This window comes from Ursus americanus, chromosome 2 (assembly GCF_024610735.1).
Source record: "Ursus americanus isolate L20-20 chromosome 2, mUrsAme1.1.p, whole genome shotgun sequence".
Taxonomy (NCBI): Eukaryota; Metazoa; Chordata; class Mammalia; order Carnivora; family Ursidae; genus Ursus; species Ursus americanus.
The window spans coordinates 41,145,091-41,159,309 of NC_142128.1; the positions used below are offsets into that span (position 1 = coordinate 41,145,091).

Below are 14,219 nucleotides of genomic sequence, written 5' to 3' on the forward strand. Positions count from 1 at the left end.
TCGGCGCCTCCGCCCGGGGCGCGCGGGGCGGGGGCGGGGGGGGGGGGTTGGGGGCGGAGAAGAGCCGCCGCCGCACGTGCCGGCCCGGGGCCCCGGCGGGCGCGCAGCCGCCCGCACCCTCGCCGGGCGGCCCCCGCGCTTCGCCACCAGCCCAGCGCGCAGCGGAGGGTCTGACCGGGGGTGGGGGCTGCTGGAAGGGGCGCTCCCCGCCGCCCGTGCCGGCCCCCCCGTCGGCCCCGCCCCGCCCGCCGGCCGCGAGGAGGCGGAGCGCGCAGCCCGGGGCGCGGAGGCTCGGCGTGGCGGCGGCAGATGGGCGCGCCTGGCCGGGGCAGGTACGGCGCGGCGGTCCGCGGCCCCAGGCTGCGGGGCGAGGGGCGGTGGGACCCGGGCGCTGGGAGGCAGCTGTGGAAGCCGCACTCCGTTTCCACTCCGGGGGCGCAGGGCGCGCGGTTATCCCCGGGGCGGTCGCTTGCTCGCGTCCGCTGCGTCTGCGAAAGTCTTCTGGTGGGGTTGGTGGGTGGGAGCGGACAGCAGAGACTTAATCTCTGCCCAGCTGGGGGCACTTTACCTTGGAAGAGGCCTCCGGAATCCCCCTCCCGTTGCGAAGCCATTACAGGTTTTTTTAGCTTAAAGAAATCTCAGCGCGCTGCGGAAGCTCCGGCCCTGCGTCCTAAACCCTCGCACACTAGCCGTGGGACTGGTGGGTCCGGGCCCCCGTCGGCTTCATCTGTGAGCCGGGCTCTGGGACATGGGTGGCAAAGGAAGGGCTCGCTTACAGCCGTTCTTGGAAATGTATCTGGACTTTGTCTTACAAAAGCTTTACTGAGATCCAATTTAGGCACCATCATTACCTGTTTTAAGTGTACAATTCAAAGGTATTTAGTATACTTAGGGTTCAGCCATCACAACCTAATTTTGGAACATTTCCACCACCCCAAAAGGAACCCTTGTGCTCATTAACGCCCCCCCAGCCACTAATCTAATTTCTGTCTCTACAACTTTGTCTGTTCTGGACTTTTCCTAGAAGTGGAACCATAGAGTCTGTGGCCTTTCGTGTCTGGCTTCTTTTCCTTAATACCATGTTGTTTTTGTTGTTGTTGTTTAAGATTTTATTCATTTGAGAGAGAGAGTGACAGCACAGAGTGGGGGGACAGAGGGAGAGGGAGAAGCAGACTCCCTGCTGGTCAGGGAGCCCAACTCCATCTCAGGACCCTGGGATCATGACCTGAGCCTAAGGCAGGTGCCCCAGAGGGACACAGTCTCAAGCCAACTGGGCACTGAGCTGGGATCCCCATCCTGGGCTCCCACGACCCGGAGGTCATGACCTGAGCCAAAGCCAACCAAGAGTCGGGCTCTTAGCTGCGCCACTTTTGAAGTGGTTTATTGTCTTCTTGTTATTGGGTTACATGAGTTCTTTGTATGTTCTTTGTCTTTTTGGAAACACCAATAGGGTACTACTGCAGACCAAGCAATAGAACGGAAGCTCCTGACTTTGAGGTTCTATGGTCTAGATTCAAACACAGGCTTCTCCGCATCTGAGCAGAGATGGCGAGATCTTGGACACGTTGCCAGGTCATCATCTCTGAGCTCCAAGGCTTCACCTGCACTATGAGAAGTATTGCCTAGCTCTTACAGTTTCCACGAGGACTAAATGAGACTGAGAATTCACAGCTCAGTGAGGTCTCGGGAGACCCTTAGAGGCGAAGCCTCAGGAGAACCTCAAAGGCATCTTTGAAAGATTTAGGGTGGGTCTTTGCTTGGGAGCTGTGAGTACCAGCCCTGTTCCAGCGCATAGACTTTTCCAGGGATTGCTAGGAAATTGGTCCTCACACCGCAGCCCCGATTCCGCCCGTGAACCTCTCTATTCATCCATACCCGTGTCTTTTGATCATCGCCTTAACGACTTGTAGGTCTGTTTCCAAGTGGTTGCTGCTAAGCGCTCCCTTCCTCCCACAGCTGGGAATGATTTAGAGGAATTACCATTTTCTTTCAAAATTTAATGTTTTAATTTATGTTTCTCCTAAAATTAAAAAAAATCCCTTTAAAATGACTCTGACAGCCTTTTTCTCTGTAGGAAAAGAACCAAGTCTTTAGTTACTGACCTGTTACGTCAATCTCTTTTATAGTCATAAGCAAATCATATAATGTCCTTGGGGTTTGCCTTTTCCATCTGTCAAATGGGAAATAACCCTCCACAAGGTCATAGGAACGCGCCTGTGAAATCCACAGAGAAACACATCAGCTGCTCTACAATGTGGCAGGTGCTTCGAGCGCTGTATCTCACACCCGTGGGACGTTTGCCATTGGTGTTTGGTCTCTGGGCTGGGTGCAGAGCTGCATCTGAGCCCAGCGGCTCGGGTCAGTGGGTCAGCGGGCCGGCTGGCTGCTGCGCGCAGCACAGTTGTGGTTTCAGAGCTGCCCACGGTGCCTGTGTTGGTTTCCCACTTGCTTCTGTAACCAGTTACCTCTTTTTTAGTGGTTTCAACAACACAAGTGGCATGTCTGTAGTTCTGAAGTCTGACACGGGTCTCGCTGGGTGAAAATTGAGGTGTCGGGAGGTTCCAGGGGAGACCCGTTTCCTTGCCTTGAAGCTTCCGGAGGGGCCAGCAACCGCACTTCTCAGCTGGCTTTGCTGTGATCTCGCTTCTGTAACTACACCTCTCCACTCTCCAGGGCCCCTGGGACTATGTTAGGCCCCTGGGACCATCTCTCTATTTTAAGATCAGCTGATAAGGAACTCGATGTCTGCTTGTCATGTGACCAAACATACCCATGGTGTGATACTGTGGTTTATAACAAGAAATATATATTTGGTCTTAGTCCCCTTCCTTAGTCCCCTTCCTGGCACAGAGCTCCTAAAACCCATGGAATTTCCTGTGATAAGACCCTGAAAGTGTCTTTTGTTATGCTAATGAGAGGGCAAGGAAGGCTGCTAGGTAACCTAAGGTTGGGGGCTGATTGCCAGGGACCCAACCCTGGGATTGGAGGCCCCCACACACCTCCAAGGAGGGGAGAGGGGCTGGAGGTAGAATTCATCACCAATGGCCAATGACTTAATCACTCATTCCTGTGTGATGAACCCTCCATAAAAACCCCAAAAGACAGGGTTCTGAGAGCCTCCTGTTGGTGAGCACGTGGAGATTTGGGGAGAGTGGTGCGCCTGGAGGGCTTGGAAGCTCGGTGCTCCTTTTCCCATGTGTTTACCCTCTGCATCTCTTCCAGCTGGCTGTTCCTGAGTTCTGTTCTTTCATAACAAACCGGCATGCTGCAGCAGCTCTCAGATATTAGCGGAGCCCAAGGACGGGGTGGGGGGACCCTCTGGTCTATACCTGCTCAGCCGGAAGCACAGGTGACTGAAATTGGGGGGGCGGTCCTGTGGGACTGACCCGTCGTCTGCGGGATCTGATGCTGTCTCCGGGGAGATAGTGCCAGAATGGAGCTGAATAGCAGGACACCAAGCTGGGTGTCTGGAGAATTGCTTGGTGGTGTGAACACCGTTCTCCCTGTATTGGAATTGTTCGCTGGAAACCTTACTATATCCGAGAATTAGGACGTTGACCACCTTGGGGGCTGTTATTCTGCCTGCCACGGGACCCCTTCAGTAGTTCTGTGACGGTGACTTGTCCTGCCATCCTCTCACTGGCTTTGCGGGAGACCCTCTGCAAGAAACCACAGCATGTGGGTGCCTCCTTTGTTGATAAACAACCCGTCCACCCCTCAGCCTTGCCTCTCCCCGGTTCCGGCCTCCCCGTGCTGGAGCTCGGGAGTCACCCCAGCATTTCCCTAAATGTGCTGTAACTGTGAGCGACTGAGAACGGGCAGTGGAGGGCTTCCTGGCTTGGAACCTGGTCTGGCGGAGGAAGGGGCGTAGAGGCTCGTGCAGGGCTCTGCTTCTTCTGTTGGAGTCTGGGCTTGGGGACTGGGGTGCCAAGTGTGTGTGTGTGGGTGCTGCAGCAGCCCTTGGGAAGAATGTGGAGCAGAATCTCCTGGTGCATCAGCCTGGGGATCGGTGGGTGCTGGGACCCTCGGTCAGTACAACCTGCGTCCCAGGAATCTGCTCAGGGTCCGTTGGGGCCTGAAACGGGGGTCCGTCGGCTGCTGCTCTTGCCCCATCGGCGGCGTGCTGCTTTCCCATGGCGAGACATCCCGGCCGCTGCTGCAGTGCAGACCCCCGTCACGGGGCACCTGCTCCCGGCTCCGTGCTTCTCCTGTATTCTGTGTTCTCCCCTCCTTCCTTCCCTGTCACCCTCCACTTCTCCGGGGTGGTCTTTCCCAGGCGCAGTGGGGCTGATGTCAGCTCCCCGGTGAAAACCCTCGCGCGCAGCCAGAACACATGGTGAGTGCAATGGGCCAGACTCCGTGACTTCCAGGCCCGGCCCCGCCGGCCTTTCCTGCCTCCTGTCTCGCCACTGCCCACAGGCAACACGCAGCTTCCCGAAGCAGCCTTCGCAGGTGCCCTTCCCTCCTCCTGGGCCCCCTTCAGCCTCCCCCCCGCTGCACCCCTGCTTCCCTCAGCTGCACGTTAGCTCCCAAACACCCTGTGGTCCTGAAACCCTTCCTTGTGACACAGGAAAGACGTTAGCGTTCGGAGCCCACGGCCAAGGAATCGTTCTCGAGATGTCTTTGGTGCGAAACAGTGGTTTTATTAAAGCACGGGGACGGGACCGGTGGGCAGAGGGCGCTGCACCGGGGTCATGAGAGTGGCCCATTATGCACTTTCAAGTCGGGAGCGGATTGGGGAGAGCATAAGTGTCTAAGGAATTTTGGAAATAAGGTTTCTAGGACCTTGAGGGCCCAGCTGTTGTTGGGAAAAGGTCATTTATTACTGTCTAATAAGACCTGAGTCTTGAGACCCTTCAGCTGTGTATCTGCTGAATGCAGATGCCCAATGGCTGAGCCGCCCAACAGTTTTTAAATAAACCGCGGGGCAGAAACAAAGTCCCAGTTGGGGCACGCCATCCGATTTTGGGAGTTCCTAGTGTTGCTCTCCACGTTGACAGCATCTGCTGATAGGCCGACCTCACTGATGACACCGGTTGGAGTCCCACAGATGGAAAGATGTTGGTGGGGTTTCCTTTGGGGGTGCAGTAGTGCTGGTGGTGGTTCTTCTCTCCTCCCTCCCTCAAGCTCATTTCCTGGAAACCAGTGTTTCCTGAATCTATATGACACCGCGGAACAGTAGCATTTGACCTTGGCTGTGTATTAAAACCATCTGGAGAGCTTTTGAAAAATATCGGTGCTTTAAGCCCAGCCCCAGAGACTCTGGGTCTGTCCATCTGGGACGGGCCAGGCCTTGCCCTGGGAGTTTAAAAAGGAAAGAAAAAGCAACTCTTTGGCTGAATCGCATTTCAGTCAGAAGTGAGAACCGTGGCTACAGAACAAGGTCTGCCCACCTTTTTCCGTGAAGGGTCAGATAGCGAATATTTTGTGCTTTGCAGGCCGTAGGTCTCCTGCAAATACTCCCATCTGACACTCTACCACTTACCATAGACAGTAAGGAAGCCCATGCATGTGACTCCATTTCAATAAAACTTTATTATGAAAAGGGGGTGGGTTGGATTTGGCCCAAGCCTGTGGTTTCCTGACACTTGCTATAGAAGAAATAAAAATATTAGTTTCCTATTTTATTTAACAGTGGTGAAACCTGAAGAGAAGAGAGCTGTAGTTTTGCGTGATACAATGGAAAGAATGTAGGATTTGAAGTCAGAAGCTCTGCTTTCAAGTCCTGCTCTAAATTTGCAGTGGAATCTGAGGGAAGTTACTTAACCTTTCTGATCCTTATGGTTCTGAGAAAGGACGATGCTGACGTGTACCACGCAGGGTGATTTCAAAGCTCAGATGGAATGGGGTGTGTGAACGTGTCTTATAAATTGTAAACGCTAGGCACGTACCACTTGCTCTCACAAATTGCTTGTTGCTCGGCATCTTGTAAATCCATGTGTAATAAACATTAAATATTTAAAAGTAAAGCAAATTAGAAAATTTAAATTTAAATGTGATATAAACACGAAGACTGAGAAAAATGAGTTATACATCATGCATTTCTATTTTCTCAAGCCAGCAGAGTGATTTTAGATTGGTAAAAGCTGCTTGTAAAAGAAGATGGTGTAAATATACATTTTTCCAAAATGGAATTTTCTAGGGAAAATTGGTTTTCATCATGGCTGGGAAATCTACAACTGTAATGTGCTGGTCAGAAGCCGAGGGAGGAGGAAGTGGAGGGGCACAGGTGGGAGCTGAGAGGAGGTCCACCGTAGGCACATCTGACCTTCAACCTTCAGGCAGGAACAGAAGCTGGACTCAGGAGGGAGTGGGCCGAGAGGAAACGGGCTACTAGGCGGAGACAGCCCTTTCTACAAGTTTGGCACAGAAGAGGAAAAATAGGGTGTAGCCTCAAAGGGCATCAAGGGTGGTGTAGACATTATGTCAAAGCAGGGAGGGCGGTGTGTGCGGAGTGGGAAGCCGTGGGACCGGGTGCTGGGGACGCAGGCGGCCTGCGGGCAGCCGGGGAGAGTCCAGCGGGCAGGTGGCCAGCGCCCTGGGCAACGGAAGCCAGGCCCTCTGAGAGGGGCGCAGGGCGCGGGACGCAGTAGGGATGTGGGTAGGGCAGCCTGGCCAGAGGCGGCATCCTGCTTCCTTCCCTCCCCTCCCTGCACCCCTTCCCGCCAGAGGACAGGAGACCGCCTATGTGTGTCCCCGCCGAGCCGCCCGCTCCCGGGTGCCAGGCCTGTGTGGAGTTTGGGCCCGGCTGTGCCGTGACACTCCACGGAAGGCCTGCGCGTGTGCGGGGAGGCAGGCGAGGGAGGCCGTGGTGAACTCGGGTTAAAGCCAGCCTCCTACCCACCGAGAAATGAGAAATGAAAGGGACGTAGCCTGCATTCCTCCTACATTACAAGCCACCTCCTCCTGGAAGCCTGTCCTGACCACCCCTTCTCCCTCCCAGTCTGGGTCAGACCCCACACTGCTTCCTCCCGGCCTTCTGCCCTGCAGTGGCTGCGTGTTCTGTCTGCAGCCCCACCGCGCGGCTGAGCTCCCGGCGGAGGCTGGCTTGGTTCTTTCTTGGGTCTGTGTTGGCCACACCTTGCACACGTAAGTTCTATGAAGCGCGTGTTAGCTGATCACTGAGGAGCTGGCTGAGGATCTGAAACCGTGGGGACTGGTCGTAGCGTTTGTCTTTTTCTCTTCTAAACCCTGCTGCTGTGGGAGGCAGTTCGGTGCCTTCCGAAGGACTTCCGCCCCCTCGTGTCCCTCAGCTCCAGAGCGGCTGTGGAGGGCAGTGGCCGCTCTTCCTTTCCTTCCCCGGGAAGCACCTCCTTCCCTCTTTGTGCATTTTGCTGATGCGCTGATGGCCGGGCCAGCTCACCAGTCCACGGCCGCACCCACTGCACCTTGGCGGGGACCTTGGGAAGCCCCCTTTCCGTATTTACCGCTCCGACTTGGCAGCCAATGCTGTCTGGTCAGCTGTCTGGTCTGCACAACCTTGGTTCAGAAGTCCAGAGACCTGGGTTTATTTTTGGGGAAGTCCTTCCTCTGTTTTCTGCCAGGACCTCCCTCAGCCTTGGTTGCCCCGAAAACGACCCATTCACATTTTCCTTTCTCATTTTCAGAGCAGTACAAGTGCTTTGAACGTTTGGGGAGAGTGATATGAAGGAAGGCCGGAGCCATCGCTACGTGGGATACGTGACAGAGTCAGGACCTGTCTCCTGATGCCCAGACGCCCAGGGCGGCCAGAGTCTGGAGGTCGGTGCAGCTCACTTGAGTTCCTGGGACAGCCCTTCGGCCACCGCTGCCCAAGGGGTGAGCCTGTGCCTGCCGCTCAGCCTGGTTCCCCCTGCGGCTCTGTTCTTCCCAGACGTGCTCAGAGCTGGCCTCCCTCCTTCCTTCCCAGCTTTGCTTTTGTAGATCTGGGCTCCCTGCAGGAAGTGGCACTGGCCGGCCGGGAGCCGAGCGGGAAGCCCTTCCACGGACGGAAGCTGATGTGAATTTGAACGCAGGTTCTCCCAAGAGGACTGCTGACGAGAGGCCCCGGGAGCTGCCGGTAGGTCTCGTGGCCTCTCTGTGCTGTGGGCTCGCTCTTCTGAGCTCGGTGGACGGTCTTCCGTTCTCTCGTCTCTCTGCAGTCAGGTCCCACGTGGAGGAGGCAGGGGCTCGGGTCGAGAGAGGAACTTGGATCATCTTTCACAGTCAGGAGCCAGGTCGGGTACAGAAAACTTGGGATTTTTCCACAAAGGGAAGCCCGTCTTCTCGTCAAGGATAAGAAGTGTCGTCAGGCAGGGTGCTCGGGGCTTTTTCAATGTGGGCTGTTGAAACCAAGGCTTTTACCTGTTTAATGTAGCAAGCGCTGAGTGTCTATTGTTTGCACGGCCTTACTCTGGCTGCTGGCGTGAGTCAAATCTGGTCTTTCCTGGCAGGAAGACCAGTAGTGCCAGCACAGGGGTGTGGGAAGCGGGGTGTGCACGGGGTGGGAGTGCTGCCTCTGCGGATAGAGCCGGGGAGGCACCCCGCCGAGCCCCAGCAGCTCCCCTCAGGCGAGGCGGGCCTGTTCACAGCGGGTAGAGGTGACCTGGCAGCCAAGGACCCCCCGCTTGGGCTGTTAGCGGCCTGTGTTGGCGGAGGACTTTGGGAGGTGCAGAGTCCCAGGCTGGTGTGGGAGCTCCAGGATGCTGTCAGGGTCCAGGCAGGAAGGAGGCGGAGGCGGAGGGAAGGGCCTCCGTCCTCGTGAAAGGCCCTCGCAGAAGCCTGGCCCGCAGTGGTGCGTCTGTGTTGTGGAGACAGCTGCGAGGCACGGTCTTCAGTGCGCGGACACTGGCGAGCGGAGCTTACCAACAGGCCCGTGGTGTTGGGCCTGTGGGCGAGGCGGGAGAGGGCGTGTGGGCAGGCCATCGGGGGCTGCAGGTGGGCACTGGGGGCCGCTGGGAAGCCCCACAGCACGACTATCAGCCTTGGACCCCGGCTACTTCCAAACTGTTTCTCTCCCTTGCTCTTAGACTCCGGCGCTTTGGGGCGGTGGCCGTCAGGTTGTCCTCAGTGGCCTGCCTGGTCGAAGCATCTGCGTTCCCTGTGTCCCACCTCTTTCCCTGATGACCTCCGCTCCGGGCTCACTGTCGCTGTCCCGTGGCCGCTCACATTCAGTGTCCGTGTGGATGAACTGCCCTTATTTTGTAGCCCACTGTCCCTCTCGCCATCCTGCCTTCCCCTGGGCCAGCTTCCCATCCCCCTTGCTGTGTCCCAGCCCCCGTCGCTGGCACCGTGGACTGTCTGCATCTCGAGGTGCCCCCCGCGCCTGCGCCTCTCTCCCTCCTCAGACCCGAGCAGCAGCAGAAGAGCTCGTGGGCAGCTTCTGAGCGCCGTCTGGAGAGACGTGGTCGAGCGGGTCCAGGGCACGGCCTGAGAACTTGCCCGGCCCAGTGGGACCTCACTTAGCGAAGCAGGCTCTGGAGCCCCCAAGCCCGCGGGGAGACACCTTGGGCCCTGAGTCCGCCACCCCCACCCTTTCGTCCCTCCTCGACACCGTCAACCTGCTCAGTCCCCTGTTAGCTCAGGTGCCGTCGCCGTAACTACCTTAGTTCAAACACCCTTAACTACTTTGCTGCACGAGGGCCTGTCTTGCAAAACCCAGCGCTCTGCCTGCTCCGAAGCTGCCCTCTGAGCTCCTGAAGACATTCCCACGGCCTTGCCACGTGGTCTTGGCCTGTGCCTGGGCACGGCTTGCCCACTCGTCCAAACTGGCCTGGCTTGGGCTTCCAGGCTCTCAGGGAGGATCTCAGGGTGCTTACCAAGGTCTCCCCACTCTGGCTGGGTTGGAACTGCATTGTGTCCCCAGCACGACAGCAGCCCTCCCCTGCAGGACCTGTCAGGACGTGCCCCGGACAGGGGCTGCTCGGGGTTTGGCCAAGGACCTGAGGTGAGCCCCTGGACTTCTGGGACCCTTCTGTGGTTCCTTCCTGTCTGGTACCCCGTCCCACAGATTTCTGGCGCCCAAACTCTTATCTGTGTCTCTTCTGCCCACTCCGCTTCCCTTTTCTGTGGTTTGGAAAAGTGCCCCCAGGCAACAGGCCAGCCTGAATGTGGCACTCACCTAGCACACTTCTTTTTTTTTTTTTTTAAGATTTTATTTATTTATTTGACAGAGGGAGACACAGCCAGCGAGAGAGAGAACACAGGCAGGGGGAACGGGAGAGGAAGAAGCAGGCTCCTAGCGGAGGAGCCTGATGTGGGGCTCGATCCCAGAATGCCGGGATCACGCCCTGAGCTGAACGCAGACGCTTAATGACAGCCACCCAGGCGCCCCATACACTTTTCTTTCCTCAGACATGTTGCCCGCTCTGCCCACTGGCGTCTCTGTGCCAGAGACGGTTACTTCCTACATCGTGTCCAGGTTTGGAGTTGTTTGGGGTGGAGAGTAGGCTCTGCCATGCCGGAGTCGGGCGGCGGGCACCCGCGTCGTGGGGCTGGCCTGGCTCCTGTGCGGGAAGGACGCGGGTTCCCAGGACACTCCAAATGCCTTGACATGAGAAGTAAGAAATCGCAAGATGAGCCCAAATTGCCATACATTCGGAAATCACGTCCCTAAGTCAACAACACAAGGGTCAAAGAAGAAATCACGACAGGAGTTTAAGACTCCGGAGAACTGAGCAAGAAGGAGGATACCTGCCGTCTGGGGCTGTGGGTCCGGGTGGGAGCAGGGCAGCCAGGGACGTGCCCAGCACCGCGTGCTTCCACGTGCAGAAAGACGGGCTCAAAGTTCAGAAGCGAAGAGTGGACTAAAGAGGTAGATAAGAAGTAAAAACAAAGCCAAATAGTGAACAGACACAGATTTTAAAAACAAAATTTTTCTAAACTTTAAAATTTTCTAGATAGAACTGTAGTTATGCCTCCACAAAGCCGGGGGTGAGGGGAAGCGTAAGAAACAGAGCTGCAGTGGGAGAGCAATAGAGCCGCAACTCTGCTCTTTAAAGAGATGGGTGAGATAGAAAAAAAACCTGTACATGACTAATCAAGAAAAAAAGGACAAAAAAAGAGATCCTAACTGTAGATCCAGCAGGTAAAATGTAAGATAATATAATAAGTTTGAAAACTCAAATATACATAAATCTTGAAGTGTATCATTTTCGAAACCAATATGTGGGGGCGCCTGGGGGGCTCAGTTGGTTAAGCGTCTGCCTTCGGCTCAGGTCATGATCCCTGGGTCTTGGGATCGAGTCCCGCATCTGGCTCCCTGCTCAGCGGGGAGCCTGCTTCTCCCTCTCCCTCTGCTCCTCTCCCTGCTCGAGCTCTCTTGCTCTCTCTCTCTCAAATAAAATCTTAAAAAAAAAAAGACACTTCTTCCTGAAAAAGAAGATGGGAGGTCTTGCCCTACAAGAAGACGTGGTATTGGCCTAGAATAGACAGTTTCACCAATAAAATAAAAGAGGCTCACAGAAATGCAGAAGCTACTTTTTCCTCCTGAGGAGTTGTGGGTCTCTGGTAAATAGGGAACACGTCGGTTATTAAGCTGGGACAATTGCACATTCAAGTAGAAAAATCAGAAATAATATCCTATTTACCTCCAGCACAAAAATAAGCTAGATTGACTAGAGACTTAATATGAAAGGTAAAGCTCTAAAACTTCTAGAAAATAATATAGAAGAATATCTATGGCCTCGGCGTAGGATAAGATTTGTTAAGGCATAAAGAGCTCATTGAAAAAGGAAAGATGCACGAATCACAATTAAGAGCTTATCTTTTGAAAGATAATATAAAGGAAGATAAACTCAAGCTAAAAGCCGGGAGAACATATTGGCGATAACATAACCAACGGGGCATCAAAAGGTCTGCGGACGCCAGCTGGCGGCTCGGGTCTGGCCCACTGGCCGTTCTTCCACAGCTGCCGAGGTAAGAATGCTTTTTTTTCATTTGGGTAAACTTTTTTTTTTTTTTTTGAGATAACTGTAGATTCACATGCAGCTGTAAGAAACAATACGGAGATCCAGATCTTCGCCCAGTTTCTTCCAGCGGTAACATCGTGCGAAACAGTATGTTCACTGGGACGATGGCGATACAGTGAAGACGAAGCCTTCAGGCCAGCGCGGGGCTGCCTGTGCTGCCCTTCTGCAGACACCCCCTTCCCTCCCATCCCCTTCCCCAGCTTGACCCCCGGCAACAACTAATCTGTTCTCCGTTGTGTAATACCGTGACTTCGAGAATGTTGTATGAATGACATAATACAGTGTGTGACCTTTTGGGATTGGCTCTTCTCACCCCCATGATGTTTTGGCGAGTCGTCACAGCTGTTGCGTGAGCCACGATCGTTCCTGTCGAACGCTGAGTGCGGTCCACGGTAGGAGTCCACGGTAGGAGCGGACCACGGTGTGTGGCCGTGCCCCACAGAAGGACATCTAGATTGTTTCCGGTTTTGGGCTGTTAACAGATAAAGTCACTATAAACATTCACGTAGAGTTGGCGTGTTTCTCTGGCACGCGTGCCTGGAGCCGTACTTGCTGAGTGGATGGTTGTGGCGTGTTTACTTTTTAAGGAACAGCCAAACTGTGTCCAGTGTGGCTGCAGCATTTCGTGTCCCTGCCGCGCCCTGCAGCGCGGGTGTTGTCCCGTGTCTGATTCCGGCTGTCCTTGCGCTGTGTAGACAGTGCTGTTTACCGGCATTTACCTGGTCTCTTCCTGTGCTTGTTTGCCGTGTGTGCTGGGTATCCTCTTCGGCAAAGTCGCTCTTTGTTTCTTTTGCCCACTTTCTAATCGGATTGTTTGTTTCCTGTTGTTGTTGAGTTTTGAGAGCTCTTTATATATTCTGGATACTAGTTCTTTGTCGGATACGTGGTTTGCAGATATTTTTCTCCCATTCTGTAGCTCATTTTTCATCCTCTTAACAGGGATTTTTTTTTACAGGCAAAATTTTTAATTTTAATAATGTCCAGTTTATCAGTTTTTCCTATTATGAATGGTGCTTTCGTTGTCAAGACCAAGGATTTTTTGGTCACCCCTAGATTCCAAAGATTCTGTTTTTTCCAAAAGCTATATTGTTTTACGTTTTTTAAGCCCAGAATCCATTTTGAGTTAACTTTTGTATAAGCTGTGAAACTTAGGGTGAGTTCTTTCCTTCCTTCCCTCCCTTCCTTCCCCTCTTTCTTTCTTTCTTTGGCCTGGAGACGTCCAACCACTCTAGCACCGTTTGTGGAAAAGACTGTGTTTCTTCCGCAGCTTCCTCAAGAACCCGTTGGGCGTGTGTGGGGATTTGTTTCTGGATCCTCAGTTCGTCGCACTGATCTGTGATCTGTACCTTCAGCAAAACCCGAGTCTCGGTTGCTGTGGTTGTTTGAAAAGTATTGAAATTGGGAAGACCGATTCCTCACACTTTAGTTATCTTTCTCAGAGTCCTTTTAGTTGTTCTAGTTCCTCTGCCTACGCCTGTGAATTTTTAGAATAACCTTGTCCTGTGCCTACAAAAATGTGGCTGGGATTTTGATAGGACTTGTGTTAAACCTGTGTGTCAGTTTTTCTTTTCTTTTTTTCTTCTTTTAAGATTTGATTATTTGTTGGGGGGGGCGTGAGGGGCAGAGGGAGAAGGAGAGAAGCAGACTCCCACTGAGCGCCGAGCCCAACATGGGGCATGATCTCAGGACCCTGCGATCATGACTTGAGCTGAAATCAAGAGTCAGACACTCAATTGACTGAGCCACCAGGTGCCCCAATGTGTCAGTGTTTCTATGTTGGCAACCACAACATTTGTAAATAGGGTCAGTTTTATGTTTTCCTTTCTGATCTCTCTGCCTTCTGTTATTTTTCTTGCCTCACTACTGGCTCGCACGTGCAGCCCTATGTTGAGTTAGAGCAGTGAGTGTGGGCTTCCTGGCTCTGCTCTCTCAGGGTGGTGGGCGCGTCTCACAATGAAATATAGAGTCATCTGCAGTTCTTGTTGATGTTCTTTATCAAGCTGCAAAAATTCGTCTTCGTTCTTGTTTTTCGGAGAGTTCTTTTAAAATCATGAATGGGTCTTTTATTAGTTTCTTAGGACTACTATTTAAAAAATACCACAAGGGGTGTCTGAGTGGCTCAGTCAGTTAAGCATCTGCCTTCGGCTCAGGTCATGATCCCAGGGTCCCAGGATCAAGTCCCACATTGGGCTCTCTGCTCAGCAGGGAGCCTGCTTCTCCCTCTCCCTCTGCTGCTCCCCCTGCTTGCGCTCTCTCTTGCCTATGCTTTCTATCTCTCTCTCTCTCTCACTC

General features: G+C 53.9%; 1 long non-coding RNA gene across 6 annotated transcripts; it reads left to right on the plus strand.

Annotated features, from left to right (window-relative positions):
* The first annotated feature begins 112 nt into the window (after nucleotides 1–112).
* On the plus strand, nucleotides 113–12,429 carry LOC123783651 (uncharacterized). 6 transcript variants are annotated; one of them, XR_015721380.1, is made up of 4 exons: nucleotides 115–332; nucleotides 7,608–7,740; nucleotides 7,889–8,195; nucleotides 8,988–12,429. It is a non-coding gene; the product is annotated as an uncharacterized LOC123783651 (long non-coding RNA). The 6 variants fall into 6 exon arrangements; XR_015721377.1 differs by having other exon boundaries at nucleotides 122–332; nucleotides 7,889–8,038; nucleotides 8,121–12,429; XR_015721379.1 differs by having other exon boundaries at nucleotides 123–332; nucleotides 7,889–9,904; nucleotides 11,925–12,429.
* Nucleotides 12,430–14,219: the final 1,790 nt, after the last annotated feature.